The sequence below is a fragment of the Entelurus aequoreus genome, linkage group LG17 (assembly GCF_033978785.1).
Source record: "Entelurus aequoreus isolate RoL-2023_Sb linkage group LG17, RoL_Eaeq_v1.1, whole genome shotgun sequence".
Taxonomy (NCBI): Eukaryota; Metazoa; Chordata; class Actinopteri; order Syngnathiformes; family Syngnathidae; genus Entelurus; species Entelurus aequoreus.
In genome coordinates, this window is record NC_084747.1 from 53086067 (window position 1) to 53107016 (window position 20950).

Here is a 20950-nt window from a genome sequence, read left to right on the forward strand (position 1 = left end):
CCCACAATGAACTGGACTCTCGCACTATTAACTAGAGCCAATCGACAGCCATTGCACTGGTCGCCCAGGGGGGTTTCCCACATCTGCGGTCCCCTCCAAGGTTTCTCATTGTATCCCATTGGGTTGAGTTTTTTCTTGCCCTGATGTGGGATCTGAGCCGAGGATGTCGTTGTGGCTTGTGCAGCCCTTTGAGACACTTGTGATTTAGGGCTATACAAATAAACTGATTGATTGATTAGTGATTGCAGAGACATGAAGTCGGGGTGCGATTAAAGAAGCTCTGCTTTATCTTACTCCTTTTTGTTTGCTGAAATGTGCAAATGCATCCGTATGAAGTGTAATTCAGAGTGTATAGTCTGCATAGTCAGTGCTCAAATAGGATAAGCATTTTAGAAAAGCAATGTTTACATGCATAGTTTTGTTTTAACACCCCACGGTTACTCCTAAATGCGCAACATCAGGAAGATGACAAAAGCTCTTCGGGGAAACAAATGTCACTTCCACCGCCGAGCTTGCCAGCCTGCTCAGTCAAGGAAACATCACAAATCTACAGCCCTCTTGCAAACAGCACAAAGGGGTCACGGCACTCAACATAACCACTAACATAGCAAGATGTGCAGCCACAGTCGCAACAGCACATAATAAAAAAAAACAAAAACAAAAAAAAAACTGTAGCCCACAGCCCTGACCTGTCAGTCAGATGACGATGGTGCAGCATCTGTGACCACATTTTCAAACGTTGTCATAATCCATCTGACGGTGACGGTCCTCTGACTGCAATAGTGCCTTGGGCCACCTGAAGGGTTATTGCTGAGAGCCACGAGTTCAGAGATACGACGGCAACAAGCTGAGGTGGCAAATAACACGCAACTCCTTAATATTGGCAGATAAATTGTCAGTCTCAACAACAGACAAACACCATTGATAGTGAGGTAATATGGACATGGAACACAATGATTGGACATATGTCAATATTGAGGAACTCCACCAGCCAATCCAGACGTTGGTTCACATGACACTAGGGCAGGGGTGTCAAACTCATTTTTAGATCGGGGGCCACATGGAGAAAAATCTACTCCCAAGTGGGCCAAACTGGTAAACTCACGGCAGGATAACTTAAAAATAAAGACAACTTCAGATTGTTCTCTTTGTTTAAAAATAGAACAAGCACATTCTGAAAATGTACAAATCATCATGTTGTTGTTGTTTTTTTGACAGCGTCAGCCTTTGATAGTAGGCTAATATAGCTAATATAGACACGTACATCAGGTGTTGCCTTCATTATAACACTTATATAAGGCTTTTAATTTTTTGTGGCTCCAGACAGATTTTTTTTTTGTATTTTTGGTCCATTATGGCTCTTTCAACATTTTGGGTTGCCGACCCCTGCCTTACTGTAACGGAAAAAAACACAACCTTGACCTTCAAACCAAGGTACGGGCACCATGGCGTACCGTTACACCCCCGCTAAGAAAACAATGATACATGTGTCAATTAATGACAATAGTGGCTCTATCCGCCCATCGGGGTTCATTGGCATGCGCCACATGCAAAGACTCAATCTGACAGACCCTCGCGCCATGCTGGCCGCCTAGCTGTCACACCCGAGACAAAGTGTCTTTTCTTGGGGAACTCCAGGAGAAGAACATCCTTTGTGAGAGTAACTGGCAATGTCTGTCCATCCGTGGTGTTGTGCCAAGTGTGCATTACAATGCCTGCTCAAAAGGAGGTCTTCTGGACGTGAATGTAGTGTGAAAACGTAAAATAGTCCTTTCATTAGTGTACGAACTGGCTATGGACTATTTATGTTCTACTGGTCCGTATACAAAGACATTCACACACATTATGATATGATATGTGAATGGACAGAAATGCATGATGCATTCATTAATCATCTATCCTGCCTACCACTTCTTCAATGGACAACTTTGACAGATTCATTTATTCTGCATTCCATGGCACTGAAACATCATAATTACAAAACAAAAAGCCATGAAATGTCAATAAATAATAAAAAATACAAGTAGATACAAATAATGATAATCATTTGAATTAGGGTTGTACGGTATACCGGTATTATACTAATGAATCATATTCGGTACGATACCGACTCTGAAAAGTACCAGTTCATTTTCTACCACTTGTCCTTAATAATTTTGACACAATAATAGAATGGAAAATGACACAATATGTTACTGCATACGTCAGCAGCTAAATTAGGAGCCTTTGTTTGCCTACTTACTAATAAAAGACAAGTTGTCTTGTATGTTCACTATTTTATTTAAGGACAAACTTGTCTAATATGTCTAATGTACCGTAAGATTTTTTGTTAAAATAAAGCCAATAATGCAATTTTTTTGTGGTCCCCTTTATTTAGAAAAGTACCGAAATGTACAGACGAGTATCGAATTAATTTTGGTAAGGGTACCGGTACCTAAATATTGGTATCGGGACAACACAAATTTGAGTACAAAATTATTTTTTTTATAAATTACATATAGATTCTAAAAAATACATATAAATAACTGAAAAAGCCAGGAAATATATCAATGGAAATTTGGAAAATGATTCCCAATACAATAATTTAGGATTTTTTTTTTTCCAAAATATATCATTATATTCAGGATTTTATATTTAAATGTTCACACCATCAAAATTAAGAAAACAATTCTAAGTAATGATAATTTGCCAAAAAAATGTTTTTAACTTCTCAGTTTGAACATTAAATATCTTGTATTTGCAGTCTGTTCAATTGAATAGAAGTTGAAAAGGATTTGCCAATCATTGTATTCTGTTTTTATTTACGAATTCCACAACGTGCCAACTTCACTGGTTTTGGGTTTTGTAAATTCTAGTATTTTCAAAAACAGCCATTTCCTCCTAAGTCAGCAATTGTTAGTTCCTCTAATTTTGATAAGGGTGATAATTGATGTGTTATTATGTGTAGTAAATATTTGAAGAAGTAAGATTACTTTTCACAAGTGAATTATTGGACAATTTACACATTTTAATAGATAGATAGTTTAATTATATGTAATTTTGGCATTACAAACCGTCCATGGAAAATAACTCCCACAGAGAAATTAAACAAATGCATTAAAGGCCTACTGAAATGAAATTGTTTTATTTAAACGGGGATAGCAGGTCCATTCTATGTGTCATACTTGATCATTTCGCGATATTGCCATATTTTTGCTGAAAGTATTTACTAGGGAACATCGACGATAAAGTTCGCAACTTTTGGTCACTGATAAAAAAAGCCTTGCCTGTACCGGAAGTAGCGTGACGTCGCAGGTTGAAAGGCTCCTCACATTTCCCCATTGTTTACACCAGCAGCGAGAGGGATTCGGACCGAGAAAGCTACGATTACCCCATTAATTTGAGCCAGGATGAAAGATTCGTGGATGAGGAACGTGAGAGTGAAGGACTAGAGTGCAGTGCAGGACGCATCTTTTTTCGCTCTGACCGTAACTTAGGTACAAGCTGGCTCATTGGATACCACACTCTCTCCTTTTTCTATTGTGGATCACGGATTTGTATTTTAAACCACCCCGGATACTATATCCTCTTAAAAATGAGAGTCCAGAACGCGAAATGGACATTCACAGTGACTTTTATCTCCACGACAATACATCGGCGAAGCACTTTAGCTACGGAGCTAACGTGATAGCATCAGGCTTAAGTGCAGATAGAAACAAAAGAAATAAACCCCTGACTGGAAGGATAGACAGAAAATCAACAATACTATTAAACCATGGACCTGTAACTACACGGTTAATGCTTTCCAGCCTGGCGAAGCTTAAAAATGCTGTTGCTAACGACGCCATTGAAGCTAACTTAGCAACGTGACCTCACAGAGCTATGCTAAAAATATTAGCTATCCACCTACGCCAGCCAGCTCTCATCTGCTCATCAACACCCGTGCTCACCTGCGTTCCAGCAATTGACGGAGCGACGAAGGAATTCACCCGATCATAGATGCGGTCGGCGGCTAGCATCGGATAGCGCGTCTGCTATCCAAGTCAAAGTCCTCCTGGTTGTGTTGCTGTAGCCAGCCGCTAATACACCGATCCCACCTACAGCTTTCTTTTTTGCAGTCTTCATTGTTCATTAAACAAATTGCAAAATATTCACCAACACAGATGTCCAGAATACTGTGGAATTTTGTGATGAAAACAGAGCTTTTTGTATTGGATACAATGTGTCCGCATACTTCCGTTTCAACGATTGACGTCACGCGCATACGTCATCATACATAGACGTTTTCAACCGGAAGTTTAGCGGGAAATTTAAAATTGCACTTTATAAGTTAACCCGGCCGTATTGGCATGTGTTGCAATGTTAAGATTGCATCATTGATGTATAAACTATCAGACTGCGTGGTCGGTAGTAGTGGCTTTCAGTAGGCCTTTAAGTCCTCCAGAAAGTCAAATAAGTAAACAACATAGAGTGACTGCTGAAGGGAAAAAATTGTGTTCCTAAGTGATATTGATTTGTTTTAGGAAGCAACGCTCATCAAAATGCATAATAAGCAATACAGACAAGGCGCATCAGGGCCAGAGCTGGTTTCATTGATATTGATTTGTGAATTAGCTAATGAGATGAGTGAGAAATGGACAACGGATTAGAGAAGGCATGAGGAAGCACATTTATCACGCGTCAATTGGTGATGCCCTAAGTAAATCCGGCGAGATGTAATCATTTTACAATGTGCGATAGGAACCAACCTACAGTATGTGCAGTATGCTTGTATGGAAGTAGCTAGAGGCACTTCAATTGTCAACAATGCAAGTTTGGAATCGCAAAACACTCAAGTTTCAAGTTGATGAGGTTGTCAATTTTTGGGCCGATTAGCGTAAATAAGGACGGCAGATTTTGAGGCGGACCAAATCAAAGTGTTTGTTCGTGTAAGTCGGAGTTCTTTTTACCACAGCCTCTATCATCTACATTTCAATTTCCTCATCCGTCTATCCCTAATCGTTCCACCATCCCGCTCAAACTCACTGTTAATCATGCACTCATGTTCCCTAGACGTTAGAACAAATCCAATCAGCACATATGCTATTAGCTACTGCTACAGATTGCTACGTTAACTGAAACTGACATCTTATTTGCTACAGCTCAACCAGGACAAAACAGAGGTTTTTTGGTTTTAGGTCATGTAGGCCAGAGGGAGAAACTTTCACCAAAATGACCAAGGTTTTAAACCAACACAATCTATAAAAATAAAAAATCTGAGCGTGATTTTTGGCTCCGAGCTGACTTTCATCCCACATATTAAAAATATTACAAATATAGGTTTTTATCATCGTAAGTACATAGCCAGAGTCCGCCCATTTCTCACTCAGGCCAACACAAAGTTGCTAATGCAAGCTTTTATTTCCTGTTTTTTAGACTATTGTAATGCCTTGCCCCAAAAAATATTAGACCTGTACAATTGTTACAAAACTTAGCTGTACACGTGCTGACGAGGACCAGAGGGCGGGAGCACATTACACCAGTTTTAAAGTCGCTGCATTGACTCCATGTCCACTTCAAGGTCGATTTTAAAGTTCTATTATCAGTTTTTAAATGTCTTAATGGCCTTGCGCCTTCTTATCTAACAGACCTGTTTTTACCGTATCAACTCTTGCGGATCCTGAGGTCCTCTGGCACTGGCCTTTTATCTTGACCAAATTCCAGAACAAAGACCCACAGTGAGGCGGCATTTAGCCACTATGCCCCCCACCTGTGGAACAGCCTGCCAGAGAGCCAGGACTGCAGAGACCATTGATTATATATACAGTATATATACAGTATATATATATATACAGTATATATATATATATATATATATATATATATATATATATATATATATATATATATATATATATATATATATATATATATATATATATATATATATATGGTAACACTTTAGTATGGGGAACATACCCACCATTAATTAGTTGCTTATTAACATGCAAATTAGTAACATATTGGCTCTTAATTAGTCATTATTAAGTACTTATTAATGCCTTATTCTACCTTATGGCCTTAAAGAAACATGATTTTTACTGACCATGTTAAACTCTTATGTTTTTCATTTTTTATATATATATATATATATATATATATATATATATATATATATATATATATATATATATATATATATATATATATATATATATATATATATATATATATACACACTACCGTTCAAAAGTTTGGGGTCACATTGAAATGTCCTTTTTTTAGAAGGAAAAGCACTGTACTTTTCAATGAAGATAACTTTAAACTAGTCTTAACTTTAAAGAAATACACTATACATTGCTAATGTGGTAAATGACTATTCTAGCTGCAAATGTCTGGTTTTTGGTGCAATATCTACATAGGCGTATGGAGGCCCATTTCCAGCAACTATCACTCCAGTGTTCTAATGGTACAATGTGTTTGCTCATTGGCTCAGAAGGCTAATTGATGATTAGAAAACCCTTGTGCAATCATGTTCACACATCTGAAAACAGTTTAGCTCGTTACAGAAGCTACAAAACTGACCTTCCTTTGAGCAGATTGAGTTTCTGGAGCATCACATTTCAGGGGTCAATTAAACGCTCAAAATGGCCAGAAAAAGAGAACTTTCATCTGAAACTCGACAGTCTATTCTCGTTCTTAGAAATGAAGGCTATTCCACAAAATTGTTTGGGTGACCCCAAACTTTTGAACGGTAGTGTATATATTTATTTGTATTTATTTTTTAAATTGTATTTATCACTATTACTATTACTCTCTCAATGTTATGTTTTTATTAACTTATTGATGTATAATTTAAATTAATTACATTTCATTTTTACACACATTTTATCATACGTTTCATGCTAAATGTGCCAACTTCACTGGTTTTGGGTTTTGTACTTTACTGACGCATATGATGTGGCCCCCGGGCCTTGATTTTAAGACCTGTGGTGTAAACTATTTAGTAGTACTCACAGCTCAAAATCGGTGAAATGGCGTTAATCAGTTGTTGCGCCTGAACTCATGTGTATAACAACAAGAAAGGAACCGTTCAAGATCTGCCTCCTTTCAAAGAGCCAAAAAACCTATCTTTAATTCCTACTTCACGAGACAATTTACTGAGGGGTCGGAAAAATACAGCTTCGAATGGCATCCTAATTTTTATAGATTTTCTATTTGGTTTCAAAATGATGACCCCCAGTGCCTAATAAAAATAAGAAAGTGAGGTGTATAGATAGAGTTCCAAGGTTGGTTCTGTGCGGGTCACAACCTGATGCTTTGGCGGTACATAAATCAACGGCTTCCACTCCAATACGTTTAAGTGGTTACTTGGCAACTGGAAGCACTGCCTTAATAATACAGTATATAGCTTCAGGACAAAGTTTGCACAGACTGGTAGTTTTCATTAGGATACCACACCTTTTTGGGTTTTTTCGTCCTCGATTCAAGCATGCTGACATAAAACATACTCAAACACACTGCCAACATGGTCTAACAATGTAATGGACATTTCTGTGATTGCGAGTATGAGAAAAGAATGAGATCATGCAGCTGGAGAGTGGCTGTCAAATTTGACAGTAAGGGAATGGAAGTGAGACGTTGTGAGAAAAGTGGACTTACAGCTATTATATCATTAAGAACAAGTTGTTGGACAGAAACATTGATTACAATTTGCTATAAATAAGGCCGCATAATGACGTGATTGAGTCTAATATGCATTGTAAATGAAAGTGTGACTAATAAAGTGTCATTTAGTGTAAGTATTATTGCTTTAATTCAAATGCACTAAGTAACACACTGAAAAGTACATCTGTACTCTGAGAACATTGGACATTTGTGTTCCGTGTAACATGGCTATTTTTAATTATTTTTTTTTATAAATAGATAAAAGAAAAAGGGCAGTGGTTGGTAAACTCTTTTTCACCAAGTACCACTTCAGAAAACACTTGGCTCTCCAAGTACCACCATAATGACCGACATTCAAATACAGTAGCACAGTAGGTCTAAATATGTGTTAAAAACATGGCATTTATTATTTTTGGCCACTTTAACATCACACACAGTTTTGAACAGTCATGCTGTGTTTCAATATAGGAAAATAAAACACTGCACTTTAATCAAGTGATTTTTTTTTTTTGGCGTACCACTAAATGGAGCCCTCATAACACTAGTGGTACCTGTAACACAGTTTGAGAATCAATGAAACAGACCATAAACCAGATGATTTTTCTTTGTGCTTGTTTCATTGGTGAGCTATTAATGTGATAGCACTGAGAAAAACAATACAAAATATATACAGTATATACTGTACAGGCCAAAAAAGTTTGGACACACCTTCTCCTTCCAGTACTCTGGAATGCCCTCCCGGTAACAGTTAGAGATGCTACCTCAATAGAAGCATTCAAGTCCCATCCTAAAACTCATTTGTATACTCTAGCCTTTAAATAGACCCCCCTTTTAGACCAGTTGATCTGCCGTCTATTTTCTGCTTTTTCCCCCCTCTCTTGTGAGGAGAGGTTATTAGGTGTCCACAGATGACCCGCTAGCTGTTCAAAGTCGGGACCCGGGGTGGACCACTCATCTGTGCTTAAGTTGGGGACGTCTCTGCACTGCTGACTTGTCTCCACTCAAGATGATTCCCTATGGACTGTACTCTCGCACTATTAACTAGATCCACTCAACGCCCATTGCACCGGTCGCCCAGGGGGGGGGTCCTCACATCTGCGGTCCCCTCCAAGGGTTCTCATTGTATCCCACTGGGTTCAGTTTTTTCTTGCCCTGGTGTGGGATCTGAGAGACACTTGTGATTCAGGGCTATATAAGTAAACTTTGATTAGTTGATTGATTGATTCTCATTTCAATGCGTTTCCTTTGTTTTCATGACTATTTACATTGTAGATTGTCACTGAAGGTATCAAAAGTATGACACCTGTGAACAGGGGCGCCGAAAAGGGGGGGTAAAGGAGACGGATTCTAGGGGCCCATGATGGAGGGGGGCCCAGAGAGGCCCCTAATGATGATGAAATTATAATACAGAAAAAATAATGACATTAAGTTATTAACTAACATATAATCACACATGTTTTATTTTCCATGTCCTGGTAACAGTACCTTTATTTGTTTTGGAAGCATCAACACCTGCAGGGCCCTCCCTTCCCCCCTCTATTTACGTAAAATGGTTCAGTCTGACTGGATCAGCTGCAGGGAGAGCACCGGCGATTTGTCACAGACAGCTCCACAGCGGGCAATGCGGAGGAGACAGCAGTATGCCTCAAAAATCAGGCAGCCAAAAAAGAAAGGAAAAGAAAATAAGAGAGGATAAGGAGTTGAAGGGTCGACAATATGTCACTCAATATTTCCAAAAAAAGGTGGGTTTGTTAGTTGTGGTGGAAAGTTATGCATATTAACTTTGTCTGTCTGTGGTAATAAGCTCGCTCACTTTTCTCACCATGTTCGTTCAAGAAAACTCTGGATTTTTACATTTTACTGCTATATTAGTTAAATAATCAATCCAGTCAAACATTTATCAAGCTGTTCTTATTCAATAATAGTTGATCTCCCCCTCTGTCAAAATGATGCCTCATTCTGAACGGAGTCAAGAGCACCAGCAGCAGCATCAGCTGTCTGTCAGCCCCCAACTCCCCCCTGCCCCTGAATCAGCCCCAGTGCCCCCACATGAGGAAGGAGGTGAGCAGCTGTGAAAAGTTGAGCAAGGACCAGTAATTGAAAAGTTGCAAAAGGAAGCTTGACTCAGTCTGCAACGTTATATTATATATATATATAATTACCATTCTTTCATATATTAAGTTCTACTTAAATTATGAGAAATCATATATGGCCATTTTGTATTCTGATGGCGTTTTTGTTTTTGCTGAGATTTTTTTCTCTCCACTGATTATAATTGCTATTTTTTCATGGAAGAGTTTATTTCCAATTTAAGAATCAGTGGTGCAGCAAATAAATGACTCAAAATGAATTCCATTGTATTCAGAGTGCTCAGTTCTTCCCCTACTGTACATGTCAACTGTGATGCTGTTCTTCTTTCAAAAATATGGTAATGATAGTCAAAAATACCATTAAAATGCACAATTGCATGTAAAATAGCATCAACAAATGTTGCCGCTGTGTTGGGGGCCCTGTAAAGATTATTTTCATGGGGCCCAAAATGCCTAGCGGCGCCCCTGCCTGTGAAGTGAAAACCCTTCCAGGTGACTACCTCTTGAAGCTCATCGAGAGAATGCCAAGACTGTGCAAAACAGTAATCAGAGCAAAGGGTGGCTATTTTGAAGAAACTAGAATATGAAACATGTTTTCAGTTATTTCACCTTTTCATAACTCCACATGTGTTCATTCATAGTTTTGATGCCTTCAGTGACAATCTACAATGTAAATAGTCATGCAAATAAAGAAAACCCATTGAATGAGAAGGTGTGTCCAAACTTTTGGCCTGTACTGTATATATATTTGTCCAATTGTTTTATTGTATCATATGGATACAACGCTCCCGGTCAAATTTTGCTGGCCAATTTGAAGACGCCTGCGGGCCGTAGCTAGAACGCCCCCAGCTCTAAATCATTATTACAGTTTTAAAATGAATGTTGTGAATTAATATACAGTGAGTTTAATTTCAAATACAACAACATGTCTTCCATTTTTACAGCATTTTAATACAGAAACAGTCCATGGATAGCAACAGACCTCAGGCCTCGAATTTTAACTTTTTAAGGTCAAGGCAAGTGTTGCCTTAAAGGAGGGCTCATATTTTAGGGCACCAAGGCAAGTTAGAAGAGCACCAATGCAAACATTATTTTCTTTCTGATTGTTAAGTAAAGCAGTGTTGGGGTGTGAACGTAATACAATCATGCCATTTGTAATGTCTAATAAAAAGGCTATAGATAAACGTTATCCATATATTTATAGACAAATATTAGTTTTTTTTATTCTTTAATAACATCAACTTGTCAGCTTTTTGTCATTACATGATGCTTTTATCTCTATTTTTACATTTTGATAGAGACAGTTTTTATTTTTTTTAAGTTATGAACATTATGTAGACCAGGGGTGTCCAAAGTGCGGCCCGGGGGCCATTTGCGGCCCGCAGCTAATTGTTTACCGGCCCGCCACACATTCTGGAAATACTATTGTAAAAACTAAAAATAACATTAAAAAAAGTGGAATGAGGTGAAATCTAACGAGAAAAAGTTGCAATGTTGACACAAAAGCTGCCATGCAGGCTGTTATTTTTTTCTTTTGTCTTTCTTTATTTTTTATTTTTTGCCATTGCTCCAAAAAAAAAATAATGACAAAAAATCCATGTTATAATGAATTATTTTCAGGGCTCCAATTACTTCAAATATTTCACTTTAAAATGTTTTATGTGGTAAATATTGCATATAGTGTGTAGTAGCCATAAAAAAACATTATAGTTTTCTTTGAAAAAAGCACATAAAACAAACAAAATAATAGTTCCAGCATAAAACCGACAGATATATCTGAAGTTGATCTCGTAACTTAAGTGTTGAAAGTAAAAGGAAAAACCTAATAAAAATGTATAATTTTATGAGTGGGGCACCTTTTGGATCCCAAATATGTTTAGTGATATTTTATTTATCTTTTCACTGTGATTACTCAAAAATATTAAATAATTAAAATCAATGGTGTCCTGCATTATTGATCTTTTAGGGCTCTAATGACTAAATACTGCATATTTCAGTTTTACTATAAAAAAAAAAAAGTTGTTTTTGACAGAAAAGCCATAAAACATTTTTATTTTATTTTGTATTACTTTATATCAACTTGAAGTTGATATAGAGATTTACTGTAAGCGTTAAATAATTTAAGAAAAATATGATCGGACTTATTTTTAACATTTTATGGTCCCCGGGACCTCTAAAGGTAAAATAAATTTAAAAATCCATATATTTTGTTATGGTTTGAAAATGAAAAATATCAAAATGGCCCCCACATGCTTAAATTTTACAGTGTGCGGCCCTCAGTGGAAAAAGTTTGGACACCCCTGATGTAGACGATGTATCGGGACAGATCCATTATGAGTTTGAGCAGAAATATGTCGTATAAGAATTAAGTATACACAATAACACATTAACAAAATGATGTCACGTGAATGATTTCTGAAGTGACATGAAAAAAAACAATTAATGTAAACAAAACATTGTGTTTAATTTTTGATATCAATCAATCAATCAATGTTTATTTATATAGCCCTAAATCACAAGTGTCTCAAAGGGCTGCACAAGCCACAACGACATCCTCGGTACAGAGCCCACATACGGGCAAGGAAAAACTCACCCCAGTGGGACGTCGGTGAATGACTATGAGAAACCTTGGAGAGGACCGCATATGTGGGTAACCCCTACTCTAGGGGAGACCGAAAGCAATGGATGTTGAGTGGGTCTGACATAATATTGTGAAAGTCCAGTCCACAGTGGATCCAACACATCAGCGAGAGTCCTGTCCATGGTGGGGCCAGCAGGAAACCATCCCGAGCGGAGACGGGTCAGCAAAATAAAACACAAAGCAGTTTGGCTAATGAAGATTAAGTCTAATAAACAAGCTTTGTTCTTCTCTAACGCCTCCCAAATGTTTCAGTACAACAGTTTGAAAAAACCCTGGAGTGATACCTCACACATCAAATAAACAATCTTCCCCGCCTGCGTTCAATTTGATGAGATGACAAAACATTACACTGATACAGTTTGCAGTTAAATAAAGGAGGAGTGAGCATCCCAGTAAACAAACTAAAGACTTTATAAACAACTTGTGACAACGTTCACGACACATCGCCTCCTGCAAAACATCAAATCGTTTTCTCCTTCGCTGTGTACTTTTAGTGTGGGGACAAGTGCGTCTGTCTCCAATATTGTCCACACCGGTCTCCATCTAAACACAGCAGTACGCTCTTAAAAGCACGGCTGGAAGCGAGGGGAAATGACGTTAAACCAAGCGCTTGGCTCCGTTTAACACGAGGGGAAATCTCCGCAGCAAAGTTGGTGACGTTGGTCCGCCATGATTATCAAGCCAAACGACGCTAGTGCGCATTGTCAAAAATGCATTAATAAATGACGTTTTTCGGTCATTAAAAAATTAAACGGTTTTATTTTTTAAAATCATCATTATACCGTTTATTGCTACATCCCTTGTCCATTAACAAGTAAAAAGTCAAGGGCATGTTCTTCAAATGTTGGTCAATCTTTTGGGCATTACGGCAAATGACGATGCCGCGGTGCCCGGGTAAAATTCGAGCGCTTGAGACCTGATGATGTTGTATCAATAATGTGGATGAAATTGATGTGACACATTGCATACAGTGCAGGTGTACAATGGTCCCCAAAAAGTAGTTCTGACACACACTCACACACATTCAGCGTCGTCATGTTAACATGCGGTGTGATCGTTCATCACAGTCTGAAGCCCTCGCAGTGACCAAGTGATGGGATGATAAGAGAAAATGTGAAAAGGAGGGATTAAACAGAAAGGCGCGGACGGGGGCCGCATCACCGCAGCTTTAACAATCAGGCCTACTTTTACAGATGGGAGAAATAAGCAGAGGGAGGAAATGAAAGGAAATTAATCATGTCTGCTGCAAAAAGGAGGAGAAAATGGGAGAAATAAGAGAGGCAAACCGGGGACGAGATAGGTGGTGATTAGGAAAAAGAGTAAGGAAGAAGCAATGAAAGGAATACAGATAAGTTCTTTTTATGGCCAAAGGGAAAGTCAGGTGTGGTATTCGGATACACGTGTGGACAAAAGTACTGGGACATCCCTTTTTGTAATCAATTAATCAATCAAGGTATGGGCTAGATCAGGGGTCACCAACGCGGTGCCCGCGGGCACCAGGTAGCCCGTAAGGACCAGATGAGTAGCCCGCCGGCCTGATCTAAAAATAGCTCAAATAGCAGCACTTACCAGTGAGCTGCCTCTATTTTTTAAATGTTATTTATTTACTAGCAAACTGGTCTCGCTTTGCCCGACATTTTTAATTCTAAGAGAGACAAAACTCAAATAGAATTTGAAAATCCAAGAAAATATTTTAAAGACTTGGTCTTCACTTGTTTAAATAAATTCATTATTTGTTTTACTTTGCTTCTTATAACTCTCAGAAAGACAATTTTAGAGAAAAAATACAACCTTAAAAATGATTTTAGGATTTTTAAACACATATACCTTTTTACCTTTTAAATTCCTTCCTCTTCTTTCCTGACAATTTAAATCAATGTTCAAGTAATTTTTTATTTTTTTTTAATTGTAAAGAATAATAAATACATTTTCATTTAATTCTTCATTTTAGCTTCTGTTTTTTCGACGAAGAGTATTTGTGAAATATTTCTTCAAACTTATTATGATTAAAATTCAAAAAAATTATTCTGGCAAATCTAGAAAATCTGTAGAATCAAATTTAAATCTTATTTCAAAGTATTTTGAATTTATTTTAAAATTTTTGTTCTGGAAAATCTAGAAGAAATAATGATTTGTCTTTGTTAGAAATACAGCTTAGTCGAATTTGTTATATATTCTAACAAAGTGTAGACTGGATTTTAACCTATTTAAAACATGTCATCAAAATTCTAAAATTAATCTTAATCAGGAAAAATTACTAATGATGTTCCATAAATTCTTTTTTTAAGTTTTTCTCTTCTTTTTTTCCGTTGAATTTTGAATTTTAAAGAGTTAAATTGAAGATAAACTATGTTTCAAAATGTAATTGTCATTTTTTTCGTGTTTTCTCCTCTTTTAAACCGTTCAATTAAGTGTAAATATCATTAATTATTAATAATAACATAGAGTTAAAGGTAAATTGAGCAAATTGGCTATTTCTGGCAATTTATTTAAGTGTGTATCAAACTGGTAGCCCTTCGCATTAATCAGTACCCAAGAAGTAGCTCTTGCTTTCAAAAAGGTTGGTGACCCCTGGGCTAGATCAATTACTTGAACCTATGTGCAATAGAGACAAAAATATATACAGTACCACTACATTGGTTATTTTATATACAGATAAGAATATATGTCACGATAGAGTATTTTCTCCTAAAATGTTACACAAATATATATACTAGGCCTGTCAAAGTTAATGTATTAACTAGAGATGTCCGATAATGGCTTTTTTGCCGATAACCGATATTCCGATATTGTCCAACTCTTAATTACCGATTCCGCTATCAACCGATACCGATATATACAGTCATGGAATTAACACATTATTATGCCTGATTTTGTTGAGATGCCCCGCTGGATGCATGAAACAATGTAACAAGGTTTTCCAAAATAAATCAACTCAAGTTATGGAACAAAATGCCGACATGGCACTGCCATATTTATTATTGAAGTCACAAAGTGCATTATTTTTTTTAACATGCATCAAAAGAGCAGCTCGGAATTTGGGACATGCTCTCCCTGAGAGAGCATGAGGAGGTTGAGGTTGGAGGGGTTGGGGGGGTGTATATTGTAGCGTCCCGGAAGAGTTAGTGCTACAAGGGGTTCTGGGTATTTGTTCTGTTGTGTTTATGTTGTGTTACGGTGCGGATGTTCTCCCGAAATGTGTTTGTCATTCTTGTTTGGTGTGAGTTCACAGTCTGGCGCATATTTGTAACAGTGTTAAAGTTGTTTATACGTCCACCCTCAGTGTGACCTGTATGGCTGTCGAACAAGTATGTTTGAATTCACTTGTGTGTGTGAAAAGCCATAGATATAATGTGAATGGGCCGGCACGCAAAGGCAGTGCCTTTAAGGCACGCCCCCAATATTGTTGTCTGGGTGGAAATCGGGAGAAATTCGGGAGTATGGTTGCCCCGGGAGATTTTCGGGAGTCTTCCGGGAAAATCGGGAGGGTTGGCAAGTATGACTGGGAGACGCAACTGCTCTGTCACTCCGTACAGCGGCGTTTTAAAAAGTCATACATTATACTTTTTGAAACCGATATTACATTTTAAAGCATTTATCGGCCGATAATATCGGCAGTCCTATATTATCGGACATCTCTAGTATTAACTAATGTGATTTGTCACAAAACATTACAGCATTGATCATGTATACACGCAGATTAATCGCACAATTTGTTTTGCGCGCACATGCTCCTTTAACTTAATCACGGATATTTACCCGCAAGGCGGAGCAAGTTTGCTTCACGGTCAGTGCAGAGATCTGTGAGGTGACTCCGACTATTGTGCTCACTGGCAAATTGAATGTTTTACTTGTTTTAAGTGTTTTGGTCCTAAATTATCTCAGTAAGATATAACAGCTTGTAGCTGAGATTTTATGACCTATATTGAGTAAAACATGCTTGAAAACTAGAATATCAACTGTTGCAAAGCTGTGTCATCAACACTCACAAGTATAAAACTACTTTTTTAAAGTAATAATTTCTCATTTCAAGCATGAAAAAAAATCATGACTTTGACACAATAGTGTCTCATAATTAAAACAGATGACAGCCAAATTGACTTTTCGGTTTTATTGTCAATGAAACAATAGCAAATATGTACTCATATAGTAGTACAGTTGGCACAGTACAGTAAACTGACAGTTAATATTTAAACATTTAACATTTCTAACAATTTTGAACAGAAATAGTTCATGCACATTCAGATGAATTCTTCAAATTACAATAAAAAAATTTTTGGCCGGGGGCCGGGCTGTATATATGCGCACTAATTGAATGAAAGAGCACGCACTTGGCGCGATGATGTCATGTTATCGATGGAAAAATGCATTTTTAGACCATGTGATTTGCCTGAGCGGCTAGGAGACCCCGAGAGTAACAAGCGGTTGCCTTGTTGCCTTTCCATTAAGAACAATAAACTAGTTTTTAGTATAAGTTTGCTGGTTTCAAGAACGTAATGCCGAGCGCATATCATTATGTCAAGATAATGGCACTAGCATTTACTTCATTTAAGAATATTTTTCAACATATTGAGCAAAAGGGTCTAATTTTTTTTTTTCTACAAGAAAAGTGCACTTGTTATTAGTGAGGATATACTTATTTTAAGGTATTTTGGGGTTCATTGAAATTAGCTAATTTTACTTGTTTTGGAAAGTCTTGACAAGCCAAATTTTCTTGTTCTATTGGCAGACAATTTTGCTTAGTTCAAGTAATATACCCTAATTTTTTATTTTTTTTTCTTGATTTTGAACACTGACTTTTTGCAGTGTGGTAATGTTCTAAGAACATATTCTTACTCCAGCCTGGCAAGGGCAACAGTGAGTCACAACAATGAGAATGGATAATGGGCCAATTAGCTGCATTTTTGTTACAAAGCTTTTATGAGTGGTTGGGGGACTCTAGCTAAAAAGGAAACACAAGCGTTTCAAGTGTAAAGGAGTAAAAAATTGCGAGCAGACTGATGATTCAACTTCATGATTGCTAAAACAAATAAAAATAAATAAAAACACTACACTTGATAGAGACACAACTCAACAGTTTGTTCCCATTTACTCCTGGGGCCTCTTGTATTAAGAGTTGCGTGCATTTCCTACTAAAAAATGCTCAAATCCAGTAAAACGTACAAATTCAGATGAATTACAATCACATACAATCACATTTACGTCCCAACCAAAGTGAATTGACCGCACATGTTTGCATAACTGGGCATGCCCAGACAAGGCCTCCTTATAAATATGCAAATGATTTTGAAATTAGCCATGTGCCTGAGTTTCCATAATCAGAAATCAGCACCAAGGAGTTCAGTAGGAGGTGCTTCTTTCTGCATTCCCAGCTAAAGAAAGAGGGTTGAGTGGATAAAGTGTGTGAGCCTGTCAATGCCTTGGTCGACGAGAACCAGGGTAAGATTAAAAGGAAATGGTCAGGTTGAAGGTGAAGAGGTCGATGGATGCATGTGGATTTAATAATAATAATAACAATTAGAGATGTCCGATAATATCGGACTGCCGATATTATCGGCCGAAAAATGCTATAAAATGTGATATCGGAAATTATCGGTATCGGTTTCAAAAAGTAAAATGTATGACTTTTTAAAACGCTGCTGTACGGAGTGGTACACGGACGTAGGGAGAAGTACAGAGCGCCAATAAACCTTAAAGGCACTGCCCATAATACCTACGGCTTTTCACACACACAAGTGAATGCAACGCATACTTGGTCAACAGCCATACAGGTCACACTGAGGGTGGGCGTATAAACAACTTTAACACTGTTACAAATATGCGCCACACTGTGAACCCACAATAACTCTACCGGGACGCTACAATATACAACCCCCCCCCCCCCCCCCCCCCCCCCCGCTCCCGCCCACCTCAATCTCCTCATGCTCTGATTCCAAGCTGCTCTTTTGAGGCATGTTAAAAAAAATAATGCACTTTGTGACTTCAACAATAAATATGGCAGTGCCATGTCGGCATTTTGTTCCATAATTTGAGTTGATTTATTTTGGAAAACCTTGTCACATTGTTTAATGCATCCAGCGGGGCATCACAACACAATTAGGCATAATAATGTGTTATTTCCACGACTGTATATATCGGTATCGGTTGATATCGGAATCGGTAATTAAGAGTTGGACAATATCGGAATTTCTCCCGATTTCCACCAGACAGCAATATTGGAGGCGTGCCTTAAAGGCACTGCCTTTGCTTGCCGGCCCAATCCCATAATATCTACGGCTTTTCACACACACAAGTGAATGCAAGTCATACTTGGTCAACAGCCATACAGTCACACTGAGGGTGACAGTATAAACAACTTTAACACTGTTACAAATATGCGCCACACTGTGAACCCACACCAAACAAGAATGACAAACACATTTCGGGAGAACATCCGCACCGTAACACAACATAAACACAACAGAACAAATACCCAGAACCCCTTGCAGCACTAACTCTTCCGAGACGCTACAATATACAACCCCCGCTACCCCCCTACTTCAACCCCGCCCACCTCAACTTCCTCATGCTCTCTCAGGGAGAGCATGTCCCACATTCCAAGCTGCTGTTTTGAGGCATGTTTAAAAAAAATAATGCACTTTGTGACTTCAATAATAAATATGGCAGTGCCATGTTGGCATTTTTTTTCCATAACTTGAGTTGATTTATTTTGGAAAACCTTGTTACATTGTTTAATGCATCCAGCGGGGCATCACAACATAATGAGGCATAATAATGTGTTAATTCCACGACTGTATATATCGGTATCGGTTAATATCGGAATCGGTAATTAAGAGTTGGACAATATCGGAATTTCTCCGGATTTCCACCCAGACAACAATATTGGAGGCGTGCCTTAAAGGCACTGCCTTTGATTGCCGGCCCAATCCCATTTTCACACACACAAGTGTATGCATGCATACTTGGTCAACAGCCATACAGGTCACACTAAGGGTGGCCGTATAACAACTTTAACACTGTTACAAATATGCGCCACACTGTGAACCCACACCAAACAAGAATGACAAACACATTTCGGGAGAACATCCGCACCGTAACACAACATAACACAACAGAACAAATACCCAGAACCCCTTGCAGCACTAACTCTTCCGAGACGCTACAATATACAACCCCCGCCCACCTCAACTTCCTCATGCTCTCTCAGGGAGAGCATGTCCCACATTCAAAGCTGCTGTTTTTGAGGCATGTTTATAAAAAATAATGCACTTTGTGACTTCAATAATAAATATGGTAGTGTCATGTTGGCATTTTTTTTCCATAACTTGAGTTGATTTATTTTGGAAAACCTTGTTACATTGTTTAATGCATCCAGCGGGGCATCACAACATAATTAGGCATAATAATGTGTTAATTCCACGACTGTATATATCGGTATCGGTTAATATCGGAATCGGTAATTAAGAGTTGGACAATATCAGAATTTCTCCCGATTTCCACCCAGACAACAATATTGGAGGCGTGCCTTAAAGGCACTGCCTTTGATTGCCGGCCAATCCCATTTTCACACACACAAGTGTATGCATGCATACTTGGTCAACAGCCATACAGGTCACACTAAGGGTGAACGTATAAACAACTTTAACACTGTTACAAATATGCGCCACACTGTGAACCCACACCAAACAAGAATGACAAACACATTTCGGGAGAACATCCGCACCGTAACACAACATAAACACAACAGAACAAATACCCAGAACCCCTTGCAGCACTAACTCTTCCGAGACGCTACAATATACAACCCCCGCTACCCCCCTACTTCAACCCGCCCACCTCAACTTCCTCATGCTCTCTCAGGGAGAGCATGTCCCACATTCCAAGCTGCTGTTTTGAGGCATGTTTAAAAAAAATAATGCACTTTGTGACTTCAATAATAAATATGGCAGTGCCATGTTGGCATTTTTTTCCATAACTTGAGTTGATTTATTTTGGAAAAACTTGTTACATTGTTTAATGCATCAGCGGGGCATCACAACATAATTAGGCATAATAATGTGTTAATTCCACGACTGTATATATCGGTATCGGTTAATATCGGAATCGGTAATTAAGAGTTGGACAATATCGAAATATCGTCAAAAAAGCCATTATCGGACATTTCTAATGGAAAGGGTAAGGATGGAAAGGATAATGCAGGTATAAAGTAGACTAAAAACGTATAATAGTAGCAATATAAAATATAACATATATGTAATATTTGCATTATATGGGGTATTGGTAATGCAGTTAATGAGCCAAAGAGAAAACAGGAAAATAAAAACATTTACCTTATTTGGCGCTATAAGTATGACAGTAATCATCCCAGACTTCGGAAATGTCTATACGTTCGGAAAAGCTCTATATAGGTCAGGGGTGTCAAACTCATTTTAGATCGGGGGCCACATGGAGAAAAATCTACTCCCAAGTGGGCCGGACTGGTAAAATCACGGCACGATAACTTAAAAATAAAGACAACTTCAGATTGTTTTCTTTGTTTAAAAATAGAACAAGCACATTCTGAAAATGTACAAATCATAATGTTGTTGGGGTT

At 38.0% G+C, this 20950-nt stretch overlaps 1 protein-coding gene across 1 annotated transcript in view; it reads right to left on the reverse strand.

The window, feature by feature from the left end:
- grid2 (glutamate receptor, ionotropic, delta 2) overlaps positions 1 to 20950 on the reverse strand; it is a 1088972-nt gene that overhangs the window by 917822 nt on the left and 150200 nt on the right. The window lies entirely within an intron of this gene.